This window comes from Rhineura floridana, chromosome 4 (genome assembly GCF_030035675.1).
Source record: "Rhineura floridana isolate rRhiFlo1 chromosome 4, rRhiFlo1.hap2, whole genome shotgun sequence".
NCBI classification, from domain to species: Eukaryota; Metazoa; Chordata; class Lepidosauria; order Squamata; family Rhineuridae; genus Rhineura; species Rhineura floridana.
In genome coordinates this window covers 111,150,306-111,165,274 of record NC_084483.1, presented here as the reverse complement: position 1 = coordinate 111,165,274, position 14,969 = coordinate 111,150,306, and positions in this window count along the sequence as shown.

The window sequence follows — 14,969 nt, the reverse complement described above, 5'->3', positions numbered from 1 at the left end:
AATTCATCTCTTGTTTGGCCTTCCTTTTTTTCTACTCCCTTCTGTTTCTTCCAGCATAATTGTCTTTTCTAGTGAATCATGTCGTCCCATTATGTGTCTAAAGTATGATAACCTCAGTTTCATAATTTTAGCTTCTAGTGATAGTTCTGGTTTAATTTGTTCTATCACCCAATTATTTGTCTTTTTCATGGTCCATGGTATCTGCAAAGCTCTCCTCCAACACCATATTTCAAATGAGTTCATTTTTCTCTTATCCACTTTTTTCATTGTCCAACTTTCACATCCATACCTAGAGATTGGGAATACCATGGTCTGAATGATCTTGACTTAAGTGTTCAGTGATACAACTTTGCATGTGAGGACCTTGTCTAGTTCTCTCACAGCTGCCCTCCCCAGTCCTAGCCTTCTTCTGATTTCTTGACTATTGTCTCCATTTTGGTTAATGACTGTGCTAAGGTACTGATAATCCTTGACAAGTTCAATGTCCTCGTTGTCAACTTTAAAGTTACATAAATCTTCTGTTGTCATTACTTTAGTCTTCTTGACGTTCAGCTGTAGTCCTGCTTTTATGCTTTCCTCTTTAACTTTCATCAGCATTTGTTTCAAATCATTACTGGTTTCTCATAATAGTATGGTGTTGTCTGCATATCTTAAATTATTTATATTTCTTCCTCCAATTTTCACACCTCCTTCATCTTGGTCCAATCCCACTTTCCGTATGATATGTTCTGCGTATAGATTAAATAAATAGGGTGATAAAATACACCCATCTCACACCGTTTCCGATGGGGAACCAATCAGTTTCTCCATATTCTGTCCTTACAGTAGCTAGTGATGGGAAAAACCTCTGCCTGAGACCTTGGATAACTGCTGGCAGTGAGGCTAGATAGCTAACTTGGTGCCCTCCAGATGCTGTTGAACTCCAGCTGCCATCAGCCACAGCCAGTATGGTGAAAGATCAGGAATGATTTGAGCTGTAGTTCAACAGCATCTGGAGGGCACTAGGCTGGCTACCCCTGGACAAGACTAAAGTGGCCTAAGAGAAGTAGCCTGACTTGATATACGGCAGCTTTCTGTGTTCCTAAAATAACAGTTCCTATTCATCAAGGTTTTCTGTTGCCAACAATTCATAAACACTTTGTTGTTATATGGCTTCAAGTTGATTACGACTTATGGCGACCCTATGAATCAGCAATCTCCAATAGCATCTGTTATAAACCACCCTGATCAGATCAAGATCAAGATTTGGCATTGGCACCATGGCTGTAGAAGACTGAATTGTTTATAAAGAAATTATGGTTTTGTTTTCATTTTTCCCCTCTGAAATCCTGCTGGGAAAGTGACATCCCTGCTTATGGAGGAAGGGTGACTATACCTCTGTGGTCAAGGGAACACACCACCTTTTAGCTGTCCAAAGCTGTCCAGGCAAGCCCAGAATCCAGTATCTTTGACCAAACCCCTCTCCTTAAACAGCACTATCCCATTCCCGCACAGTATTTTTTCTGCTTTGGGTCAATTTAGGTGCCACCCTGGACTCCTTTTGGAGGGAAGGGCAAGATATAAATTTAATAAATGATGTTGCTGTTGCTGATAAATTATTTTTTGCTCCTCCTGGCATTCACACAGCATAATGAGAGCTCATGAAATTATGAAAAGTTGACTGAAATATATTTCATTTTCATTTTTTATTTCATTAACTTAGATATAACACTTTTGCAACTGACAGATGTGCTGTAAACTTTTTTAATGTCATGTCTTTCTTCACTACTCCCCCTATGCATGCCTACTCCTACAGTCCCACTGAGACCCTCATGTGAAACCAATGTGCATAGAATTGCAGCCTTACAGCCCAATGGAATGTATTTCCAAGTAAGCCTACAAATCTGTGCACAATTATTATTAATAGTATTATTCGTATTACTGAGAGCACTTTTACCCTGCTTTTCGGTCAAAAAGGCTCTCAGAGCACCCCATGTCACCATAAATTAAAATAAGGCAGTCGATGGCCAGAGGCTTACAATCTAAGAAAAACAATGATGCAAGGAAAAAGGGATGGGGAGGTAAAAACTAAACTCAGGTACCAGTTCTTAATATTAAATAGTAGTTGTTATAATTGCACTGGCTGTCCATTAGCTATACGGTCAAGTTCAAGATTCTGGTATTGGTGTACAAAGCCCTATGCAGCTTAGGAACAGGATACCTAAAAGATCATCTTGCCCCTTATATACCCAATTGATCACTGTGCTCTGCAGGTGAGGGCCTCCTACAGATACCGTCTTATCAAGAGGTTCATTCTGCACAACACAGGAAGTGAACCTTTAGAGTTGTGGCTCCTACCCCTTGGAATTTCCTCCCCTTAAATATTAGACAGACACCATCTCTGTTATCTTTTTGATGCCTACTGAAGACTTTCCTCTTTAAATAAACCTTTTAAGTAGAGATCTTATCCCAGTCTGTGACTGTGTTAAAATTGCTTTTTAAGATTTTTAAAGATGCTTTTTAAAAGCTGTTTTAAAAGCCATTTTGTTTGAACATGTTTTAAAGTCTTTTGTTTTTAAGATGTTTTATAGTGCTTTTAGCATTTTTGTTTGCCACCCTGGACTCCCTCTGGGAGGAAAAATACAAGAATCAGCTGGAGTGGAAGCTGTTTAGGAGCAGGTGGACTTAGATAAGCTGCATTGAGCAAAGTGGGACTTACTTCTGCGTAAGCATGCATGGGACTGGGTTGCACATGTGCAAAGATTAGTTTTTAAATTACCACACAACCTTTTTTTTATCTTACTCAAGAATATAACTCAGCAATTAATGGTCTTTCCAGAAAGCAGTTTCTCTTTCACTAAGGGCTGTAGGTTGTCTATTCTAGGAAGTGTGGGTGGATCTTGTGGGTTGGGTGTTTATTTGTTACAGTTAGTCTAGTGGCTTCTAACTTTTGGCTTCTATGGGAAATCATTTTTCCCCCTCTTACTGTGCAAACTTACTGACTCTGCTCTTTAAAGATTTTTGGGAAATGAATGGGTTATGGTTTGTTGGATTGTCCCTTGGCTGGACTACAGACCCTTGGTCCTTGCACTGAGGATAAGAGATTCCACCTGGAACACCATGGTGGGAGAAAAATACTGAGAGTGCCATCAGATTCAGGCTCGACCAGAGATGTAGGAAAGGCCATGCTTCTAATTCAGGAAAATTGGCTTTGTCTCTGAAGGAAACATACATGTGGGGCCATTGTACACTGTGGAGACTGTTGGCTCTGATGTCAGTGGGGCTGTGAATCCACTCCAGGTTTAAAAGTCCAAACTTTGAAGGAGCTGTACATGGTGCTGAAAACACCTTGAACACACCTTGAAAATTCAGTCTCCACTGATTGTACCACTCAGTCAGAAGAGGGTGGTTAAAATTGGGGAAGGAGCAGTGGGAATTCTGAGGAGTGGGAATGGGTATGGGTGTCTCGCATTTCAGAGATTAATCATGGAATGCTCAGATGAGGCCGGGGAGGTTGGAATGAGGTTCTTAGGGTGCTGGACCTCCTCTTGAATTGTACACAAGTCAATAGTAACCTGGCTTACGCTGGAGGAAAGGCCCAGCCCATACCTGGCAGAATCAATCAAGAAGCTATTTTTAGGATTAAACGAGACAAAATTGCTCTGCTGTGGGTCATGGTGTACAGGGACTCTTCACTTTTGAGCCACAGAATAGAGATAAGTCTCCATGATGGAGGAGAACAGACAGTTTTGAAAAACGGGGAGTGGTCCACACACAACTGCCCCAGGAAGAAAGAGCGATATGACCCCAAAGAAATGTGGCCCTTAACTTCAAAAAGGTTACCCACTCCTGCCTTAAAGGTACGTAAGTCCCTTTCTAGTTGGGATCATGCATTTCTACATCTATGAGAGATTTCTAGGTGCCCTAATCTGCAAATTATTTTCAACTTCTAGAACTGGAAACAGTTTCAAAGCTAAAATAAGCAGGCCTTGTAAGATTCCTTACTCCTGTAAGTTGAGGGGTAGCAAATGTCTCCTATTTAAGCACATATTCATCAATATGGAATCAGCTATATTTACTAGTGCTGTTAATTTATTTAGAAGTGGAACCCAACTGAATTTATTGTCTCTTTTAAAACTCTGGTTAGGAGAATGTCCTAACTAGTATAACTAGTTCAGCAGGAATGTCTTTGTCGCAGGTCTCTGTATCAGTGATCACTGTCACTGTGATTGGCTCTGCCTGCAAAACTTGCTGTTTCATGTGGATATCTGCTGTTTGGTCAGATTCTGGCCAAGGGCTCATCCCAAGACACTGGAGCACATTCCTGTCTGATTGCATACCGGGATTATTATGTTTAAATATAGACATGTACTGTCATGCACTGCAGAACAAAGGCCTGAGGCAACTTTGTTACAGTGCCAAATCAAGAGTATACATTATGACATTATAGGAAGGACAGATGCAGAGGTGGCTTCAAATCATTTCCAAAAATAAATGGAACCATTCTCTAGCAATAGTCAGGTGATGCTTCAAGGGAATCTGCAGGAAGTCAATTTGGCAAGTATGAAATTATCATTCAGATTATCTAACTAGCTCATGCTGGAGAGAATATATAAGAATTTCCATTGCTGTCAGCCCACTGTCTTCATCAGAAGTGACAGCATTGTGATTGTCATCATGTATGACTCCATCCTAATCTCCATTAAAAGTTTTTTTGAAGTTATTGCTCTTAAAGCAGCCACTGCTAATTTCACTGGATAATAAAAGAGTTCATATTTTTAAAGAATCTGAATAACTTTCCCTAATGCACACTCCCTCATAGCACTCATGATTTGATGCATCACTCCTCCCTCCCCCCCCCCCGTGTGTAAAAACAAACACTGATGAGACGGAACAGTAATGGTACATTCTTCTCCACTTCCCAAGTGGTAGGAAGTGCCAGGGGTAGTGCTGCTCAGTTTATTTTATTTTAGATGAGAGTGCAAGCACTGGAAATGGCTAATGTGCATTTGTAATATTTGCTTCATTTACAAGTATAGCCAGCTGTAAGTGGAGGCAAACAACAATTTCACAAAGCAACGGGTGTATGACCTCCCATCAGGTCCCTAGAGAAAGACTCTGTATTTCCCAAAAGCAATGGGGGGGCTGATTAACATCAGTGCTGCAGTACTGGAGGAGAGGGCTTAACCATCCTCCACTTTCTCCCAGTTTAACCCTTCTAAGCTTCTACTAGCCACAGGGGGATGGGGGAGACGTATCCACATTGTGCCTTCCCCTCTCCCTTCCAGGCAATAGTAGCTTTGGAAGGATTTAAACTGGGAAAATGGCAGAGGGGCAAAAGATTTAAGCAAAGAAACAAAAAAACAAACCTCCTCCAGCGTAATGACCCCAATTCAGATTGGACTGTCTGTGGCAGATTTTAGGTAAAGAAATAAGCACCAGAAGATCCAATCAAAGCTTTCTTAGGTCATGACCAGTTTGGACCTCACACACAGTCTGCCAAGTACTCATCTCAGCCCACAGGCATGCAGGTGAACTGCCCGTTTACAGGATTATCCCCAGCCACTGAAGAACATTGTGTCAAATCTGTACCCTGACTCTCATCTGGAGTGACAAGACCAAAGCAGAGGGAGAGACCCACTGTGCGTGTCTCATAAAGGATTCAAAATTTAAAGTGCCTGTGTGCCCAAAGTATCCATCCAGGAAAGTGGCTGGCTACCCACAGCCCAGAGAGGTATCTGCATGATTCATTGCTTTTTCGGGGAGCTGGTAATTCTGCTGCATTTCTGCATCTTCTGGTATGATTAAATTATTCAGTCACATCTCAGAATGACCCAACCTCATAGGCATTGCCTGTTGCATTTCTGTATGAGTCACTGCTCTGGGTTTCCACCTCCTTGTCAGGAGGCAGCCCCCTGGAATATAGGAAGCTGCCTTGTACCAACTAGGTCAGACTATGGCTGCATCAACAGAAGTATATCTTCCTGATCACAAGAAATAATATCACTCTCATCAGGTCTCACTTGCTGTATTGTGCCCAGTTTTGGGCACGGCAATTTAAGGCAGCTATCAACAAACTGAAATTTATCCAGAGGAGGGTGACAAGATGGTGAGGTCTGAATCTTATGAATCCTATGAGGAAAGGTTGAAGGAGTTGGGTATGTCTAGTCTAGAGAAGAAATAATTAAGAGGCGATACAACAGCAATCAATGGACTCCCTTTGGGATGAATGGAGGGTTATACATTTATTTAATTAATTTTAAATATTTGAAGTGCTGTTACATAGATGATAGAGCAAATTTATTTCTACTTTTCCAGAGGGTAGAATATAAACCAACTGGTTAAAATTACAAGAAAAAGGATTTAAACTAAATATTAGGAAGAACTTCCTGATGTTATGAGGTGTCTGGCAGTAAAACAGATTGCCTAGGAAGGTGATGAACTCTCCTTTGTACTTAAACAGAGGTTGGACAGCCACTTGTCTGGGATACTGTACTAGTGAGTTTCCACATTGACAGGGGATTAGACTAGATGACCTTTGAGGTCACTTCCAACTCTATGATTCTATGACTATTCGTCCATCTGGCCTAGTATTGACTAGTCTGACTGGCAGCAACTTTCCAGGATCTCAGGCAGAGGTCTTTTATTCCACCAGACCCCTGATCTTTCTAACTGGAGATGCCAGGAATTGAACCTCAGACCTTCTGCATGCAAAACATGTGCACTACCATTGAACTATGGGCCTATCCCCAAATTTGAGGTCATTTAAGGAACTAAAGTAATTTTGTTTCCTTTTTGCAATTGCTTGCATATGAAAAGAAATGCTAGTTATTCCCACCAAACCTTCCAAATTGAACAGTAAAATAGCATAGGAAGCGGCCTTGTACCAGGTCAGACAGTCTATCTGGCTCAGTAATGTCTACACTGATTGGTAGCAGCTTTTGAGGGCCTTGGAAGAAATCTTTCACATAATCGGCTACCTGTTCCTTCCAAATGGTGATGCCAGGAATTGAACTAGGGGTCCTCTGAATGCCAAGCATGTACTCTGCCACCCAGTTATTCCCTCTCTCTTCATAACAGTGGCTCAGTCAGAAACAGATGGGGTGGACAATTCTTACTTTTTCAATATAAGAATGCAGTGTTCCTCAGAGAGAAGTTTGAGAAATATTGGAGAAAAGATTTGCTTCTCCATCTTTCTTGCTCATAGCAATGCTCGTTCTAAAAATTAGAAGTTGACATTCTGTTTTCACTTCTGTTGAAACAAGTTTTGATAGCCTCTGTTCTATCAGAAGGCAACTGATTCTCCTAACTGAATTTTTTTGTTTCCTTTTAACTAATCCTCTCACTTTGGCTAGTTATTTCCCCTTTTGAATATGACTGAGCTTAGATTCTGGGCAATTCCCCCCCCCCGCATATGTTGATCTTGAAACTATCTTATATTCATGCGCCCTGACACTCATGCACAGTTAGTACAATTTTAAGTGCTTCACAAATAATAATAATGCTCACTAAGGTGGAAACAAATATCTTGTTTGCCTGGTCTGCTCCATTAATTTGAATTGAAGGAGTGTGTGTGTTCAAAGGAATGCTGACATGGATCGATGCCCACTTTAAGGATTAAACAAGGTATTGCCCAGCTGTGGACTTTGCTAAAATATAATATGTCATACATCCCAATAACCGTAGAAATTTATGCTACCACCTATGGTAAGAAAAATAATCATAAGCGAAATTAATCTTTTAGCAATTTGTCAGCAATTCAAAAGCATTAATTTCTGGAGCCAACTGACTCCTTGTGGTTTATTTGGCAGCTAATACAAACACAGCAAATAATTACATTCAAATATGTGTGTTTTATCTTACAGTAGGGCTCCACTCATACAGCGGGTTATGTTTTGGACCCCCGCTGTAAAGCTGAACTCATTGAATAGAATGGTGTGCAACGCTTGAAAACCGCCGTAAAAGCAGACCAAGCACTGTATGAGTGGGGCTTTAGTCTAATTGCGTCTAATTGAGACTGCTGCAGTAGCGAAGTGCCATAAAGCAAAGCGCTGTAAAGCGGGGCCCTACTGTACTTAGAAGTAGAAAAGACAACTTTCTTCTCATATGCCAATATATGTTTTGGTTATATTTTGCAATATTAAATAAATAAATATTTCATAAAGACAGCAGATTTCCAGCACTGGTAGGGGATTGGACTGGGTGACCTTTGAGGTATCTTTCATCTCTGATTCTATGAAAACTGCAAAAACTCAGTACAGCTAAAGCTCCTTGCATTTAAATCCTATTTATATTGATGGGACAAGTAAGTCACAATTAATGTACGACCCTTTGCTTTCAATCAGACTTAAGGGTGATGGACTTTAGTTAGATCAGAACCTCTTTCTTTGTTTTCTCCCACTTTCCTCACATGGTCCTCACCTGCACACAACTCTTGGGGTTGCCTTCACTATCTTCTGACAGAAGAGTTTTACTTCTGTGAACAACTTTTTGTAAAAGATCTGCTTGGGTGCAGATACATTGTGGTCAGATTCTGTGCCATTGTTCAAAATAACTGAATGTGTGTGTCACACAAATGCATCCTTGACATTTTCTGTCTACATCAGATATCGGATGACACTAACATGCACAAACTTGCTGAACTTTTGCAATGCTGGATTTGCTGAAGTTGTTAAATTACATAACTTCTGGTTTTCGAAAACTTCCTCCCCTTTTCTTGTTATCATGTTGAATTTCAAGTGAAAAAAGAAATCTTCACAAGACAGAAAAGCTGCAAGAAGAGTAACCTGAACACAAAGCAAGGACCAAGACTGGGAAGCAACTGAGTTTTAGCACAGTTGTGCTCCATACCTGAGGATAATAGGGCTTTCAATCCACGCATTCTAGACTTAATAGGCATATAGAGGACCCTCTTTAGATGGTACTGTACATTATGTCACCCTCACTTCAAATGGTCTTATGGGTGCCCTCTCTTTTGACAGTAATGTACATTACTTCACTTACAATTTGGCATGGTAAGCCAGTAATAGTGGGGCGGAAGACAGAGAGACCCACAGTAGGTGGAGCCAGAGCCAATGACAGGTAGAGCCAACCAATTCAAGATCTACCCCCCCTCCTCCCTGCTGTGTTCTACAGTGGAGCACTGAGATTAAAGAAAAGGAAGCTGATAGTCAGTGCCACCCTATGAGCTGGATGCAGTTAAGAAGGGAGGCAGGTGGGGGCTGGCTGCAGACAGACTGAGATTAGTGGGGCAGTGCCCCACTTGCCCTACTAGACCAGCCTGCACTCCAAGTCAGCCCTGCTGCATTTGGAGGCTGTTCTGCTCATTCTGTTGTGTCCACACCTCTCTCACCCTTTTCATATCACCCAGACAGAACTTGCAGCTACTGAAAAGTCCTGCAGGACCTACAAGTTGAAGCACGCACTCTTCTGACTTCTAGCACACATATAGAACAGGAAACAGAGGATTTTTTTTAAAAAGCACAGAGATACATTTTTATTTGCCCACACTGTGTATACAGATATCAATGCTATATGAACTGGAATAACTAGAAGTATTTCCCAGATCAGTCTGCTTTGACAAAAGAGAGAAACAAGACAGAGGAATAAGACGGTGAGTTTTTCTAAGCTTCTGTTCCCCAACCAGCCACCATCTATGCTGAAAAATACAGTAGACCACATATCAAGGGGCAAGACAACTCTTTCCCTCATGGATAACCTACTGGGAGACACATAGCCAGCAGTGGTGGGTCAGAGGTGGGTGAGGCCAAAGACACATACACGTCCCATTCACACTCCATCTGTACGCTCCGTTCCCTTTACAGAGAAAACAAAGAGAAAAGCCCAAATGCACAGATATATGGAAAACTGGTGAGGGTAGGGGGAAGATCAGAGAAAGATAAAGGTCCAATTCTGTGTCTCTGTAGGTTGCTTTTCCCTCTGCTTTCCCTCACTGCTTTCTCTCCAATGCCCTGTGTCCTGCTAGTCCTCCTCGCCACTTTATTTCACTGTGAGAGAGCGGTGGAAGAGAAAGTGGGGATGAAGCAAAGGTGGTGGTATGTGGACTGCCCACGGGAGCCTTGGACTAGCTGTGCAGCTGATGGTCTTCATAGTCCAGCACTATCAGCACAGCAGGTGGCCAACTGGTAGGGTAAACATTTTGCCCCAGTCCCACTAGTAAGATAAAGAAAATGGTGTCTAAAAGTGTGGGTGTACAAGAGAGATATTTTAGGCTTCTGTGTGACATCTCACTTTCGTTGCTTTCCTTCAATGTAATGATGCAAGGAGAGAACAGTAATGCTGAAACCATCCCTGACGCACAAAATCACAACAACACTGGGTTGTTGTTGTTTTTGGAAGAATGCTGAATGTATTAATAATGACAAGATGCAATTTATACAGCATCTTTCAAGCACCAAATAATTTATAATCTGTAACTTGTCTGTCTCTCTCTAGATGGCTTTTGGCAAGTCAATAGTTCACAATCAGTCCCAGTTTCCCCACCTGTAAAATTATAAGCAACAGTCATGTGACAGCATTGTGAGGGTGAATGGCATTAGCAAATACTGTTGCTTGACCTCAGGTTGAAAATCTATTTTAAAATCTGTAGATTAATCTGCAATACTTCAATTCCCCCCTCTGTTGGAGATTATTCTGTTTCACTAAAAGTTTTTTTTATTAGACTGTGAGATTGTTTTTATATGATAGACAAGTCTGTCTGAAGGTTTTACATCAGAAATAAACTCTCCTGCAAGGGACCCAAGAGGTAGGTACACTTATATGTGTTATATATATATATATAAGAATTACATTACAGCTGACAGGTTTTTGGATCTGGAAGGTCGTGTAAGATAGGCCTAGAGGAACAAGCAACTTATTTGTCCACATTTCTGTTCATTTACATATCTTTACAGCGGAAAGAGACTCAGCAGAACTGCAGTTAAACCATTCCAAATAGAAATACTAGTTAAATTGTCAATTGAGTCAGTTTCTCCAGGCTTTTGAAATGCTGAACAGGCAGGTTTAGACATCTTTTCTGAGAAACTGAGGTTTTGACAGTTGGTGAACTTTTGCATAAAGAGTAGCAGCTCTCCACTTGAAGATGGGTACTGTTTCTCTTTCTCTCTGTCTTCTGGGTTATTACTTCTTGGAGTTTTGGATTACTTACTGGATTAAATCTAGATTACTTGTTGGATTCAGGGTATAGTCATCCAGAGTCCCAGTGTGTGTGTGTGCCTTAGATCCTTTATCTTTTTTGGGAGCAGGGTCCCAATGTCTCCAGCGTCCTTTCCTGCTGATTGGAGCCAATCAGACTGAAAGGAGGCAAATCAGCCACTGAGAGGACTCTTCCCAGTAGCTAACACACTCCCCTTTTATGCTGATTGGCTCCTAGAGGTGTCTGTTGGTGTGGGAGAAGGCTTGCAGGGGAAGGACTGAGGAATATGGAGATGACTGAGAGCAAGCAAGCAAGGGAAAGTGGAAAAAGAGGCAGGGAAGGGGAGAACTTGGGCTGAAGGTCTCTCTCTCTCTCTCTGTTGCACGGCCCCCAGTTTGTTTGTTAACAAGGATCTTATTCTCAAACTCAGCAGCAAAAAAAGGGAAGGAGGGGGAAGATGTGTGGTTTTGTTCCAGCCCAGAGCCAGGAGTAGTAGGGGAAGAAGAGGGTAAGAGAGAAAAATATGTTCAAGGAGAGAGAGAGAGAGAGAGAGAGAGAGATGGTGTTTTGGCATTTAATGATGTTCTATATGTGTGTGTCTTGCATGATAAAGTGAAATGCAAATGAATATGCCTATGGGGGGTGCAGTGCCTTTCAGTGTGGTGCAGTGCAGCCAACACCAGAGGAATTTACATGCATAGGTTTTCTTCTAAAACTCATAAACTCTGCCTAAATGCAGTTACGCTGAGTCTGAGTATGACAACCAAGGAAGCTCCTTACCTTTCAACATCTTAGCACATTTGCCCATGTATGCACACATGAAATAGTAGACCTTGCTGAAAGGCAAGTTATGGAGACCTGCATTTATTGTTGTAATGCATCATTAGGGGAAAGTACTCCAAACAAAGTGAGAAACTGAAAGCTCATCTTATTGCATAATCTTAGAAGGGGGCCTGGCTGTGCGGGGGCATGGCATGACTATCATGAAGGGACCCCACACTTCTAAATTTGCTACTACGCTACTTGTGGGCTCATATGGTAACTCATATGGGGACACTCTGGCACAGTAACATAGACCGTGTATTTTCAATTTTGTTCAAAGAAATGGACATTTAAGAAATATTATTTTATTGAAAGTTTCCAATTTCTGTCCAAAGTTCCCTATCCCTGCTTTAGCTGTAGCCCTGAAATTTAAAAAATCCATAAAAGAGGTTAGCAAAAGAGTGGGCTATCAGAAAACTTGTACAATAGGCAACATGAAGACCTGTAGGCAATACAAAGTGCTGCCCATGATTACAGAATTCAAGGGGCTCAATGGTATTACAGCCCCTTTTTCCTCATTCCATACACGTGAATAGAGCAAAAGTCTCCCACCCTGTCACTCTATGCACTTGTATGGAATACGAAAAATGTTTGAGGAGAAATCACAATCTCTTCCCTACTCCACCCCCAATGCACCAGCCATAAGAAAATAAGTTGTAAAGGGGACAGCAAAATTAATTTTTGCCTAGGGCAACAAAACAGATTGAACCAGTCTTGCACTAATCTAGGCATTGATTACTTGGAAAAAGAGAGTTGGGGTTCTTTTTATCATTTAAGCCTCAAAGGCGTTCACCTTCAGCAATAGGTTCAACACTTCTGAATTCCTTATTAACACACCACACTGGCATCTGTCCATGACTTCTAAGGTTCATCACTTGTACATGGGCTCTTAACAATTGTCATGCTAGTTAAAACTGCATCATATATCAGACCAATGAAGAAGAAAAATCCTCTGTCTTATATTCTAGCTGAAGAGATGGCAGATGACAGCATATGTGGCTGACTGCAGCTGACGATAGAGACATTGCACAAAATAATTAAGCATGGGAGAAAGCAGTGGAACAAAGTTTTAGCCTTTCATACTTGTTTAAAGCATGTTGGACATACAGAAGATTTGTTCATCCTGCCCTATATTGTTTAACAATCACTCTAACCTACAGAAAACATCTGGATTGCTCTGTCATCCATCTCAAAAAATGCCCTTGACCATAATCTGTTTTAGACTGCAATCCTTAGCTAATTTACTTGGGAGCAGGTCCCTTGAAATCAACATGATTTACTTCTGCCTTAACAGGGTTAGGGGTGGCTTCTTAATCATATAGTCTTTACAGCTCTATGACGGAAAAGAAAATCCATCACTTTCTGACACCTGGAATGATTAACAGTTTTTGTAACTTTTATTCGAGGATTCATGGCCAAAGAATACTACATTTTGCAGCTCACTCACAGGTAATTATTTCTAGAGTACCTGACTAGAATGACATGATCAATATTGCAATACAGAGTTAGATGTATCAAGGTCCATTGATTTGGATTTCAGTGGGTTGGATCTAGAGGAAGTTAGTCACACTTCAGTCCCATTGAAATAAATGAGACAAGTTAGTCATGACTAAAGCACATCCCATTGATTTCAATGGAACTGAAGCACAACTATTGTTGCGCCCCAGGCGCAAGGGGAGTTAGATCAGGGAGAGGAGTCAGATGAGGACAAAGTCCCTGGGGGCATTGAAGGGGGGGGGACTCTGCCAGCCCGCAGACTTCCTCGGCTGGCACCCCCATTGAGGCAGGTCCTACCCCGCCCCGCCTGCGAGCTCCCCACCTGAACCGTTGGGAAGTGACCCTTTGCGTGCGCCAACCCCACCTGCATAGGAATCCCCGCCTGGCACTTCAAATGCTTCCCTGCCAACCAGCTTCCCACTCCCTGAGGTCGCGTCGTCACCTAGCGAAGCCCCGCTGTCAGATGGGTTGTCGGAGGCTCACTCCCCCCCGCCCCACACGAGAAGAGAGACTTTCAGAGGGTGGAACTCTGGAGGAGCCATTGTTTATGTGCGAAGACCTTCCCTGCTTAAGCAGATGCCCACCCAGGCTCTAGTGCTGAGTCAACTCTCCCCACACGCTGCAGAGACTGTTTAGGTAGGCTAGTTAGGGAAAGTAGTGAGTCAGAGTAGACAGGTTTATGAAGCGCACCGCTTTGGATGTAAGACAAACAAGACAACTGATTGCCTTCAAGTCAATTCCGACTTATGGCAACCTTATGAATAGGGTTTTCATGGTATTCAGAGGGGGTTTACCGTTGCATTACTCTGAGGCTTAGAGGCAGTGACTGGCCCAAGGTCACCCAGTGAGCTTCATGGCTGTGTGGGGATTCGAACCCTGGTCTCCCAGGTCATAGTCCAACACCTTAACCACTACACCACACTGGCTCTCTTTGGATGTAACCATCACACTAATAAAATGAAAATTAGACCAAACCTCACCACCCGGCAGCCTGACAGAGGTGATCCAGTTATGCCTGTACATAGACAGTCGGATTGAAGGTCGCTAGTTGGAGCGCAGGGTGGAAATTCCATGTTCCCACACCTCTCCCCCATGCCTGTTTCCCACCTAGCGTGGGAACCCCCACCTCGTTGGGGGTGGAGCCCATGCAAATTGGAGGTGCTAGACCACACCTGTTGGAGGAGGAGAAGGAGAAGTGCAGGATGGAGGGACTGCGTTTGTACTGCAGGAAAGGGGGTCACCTGGCCCAAGGATGCCCCTCCAAAGGAGAAAGAGCTCCAGTGCAGGAAAACTTCAAATCCCAGCTCTTCTAGAGGCCCAAGAGTTGGGAGTGAAGCAGACACCGCGGCCTCGCCAGCAGTCCCTCCCATCACAGCTCACCTTTCACCTGCCAGTTCGGTTTACTCTTCCTTCAGGGCAAAGTCTCCAGGTCAGCACCATGATCGACAGTGGGGCCTCCTCAAGTTTTAAGGACTGGAGTTTTGCCCAGGAGCATGGCATGCCCACTCAGATGCTT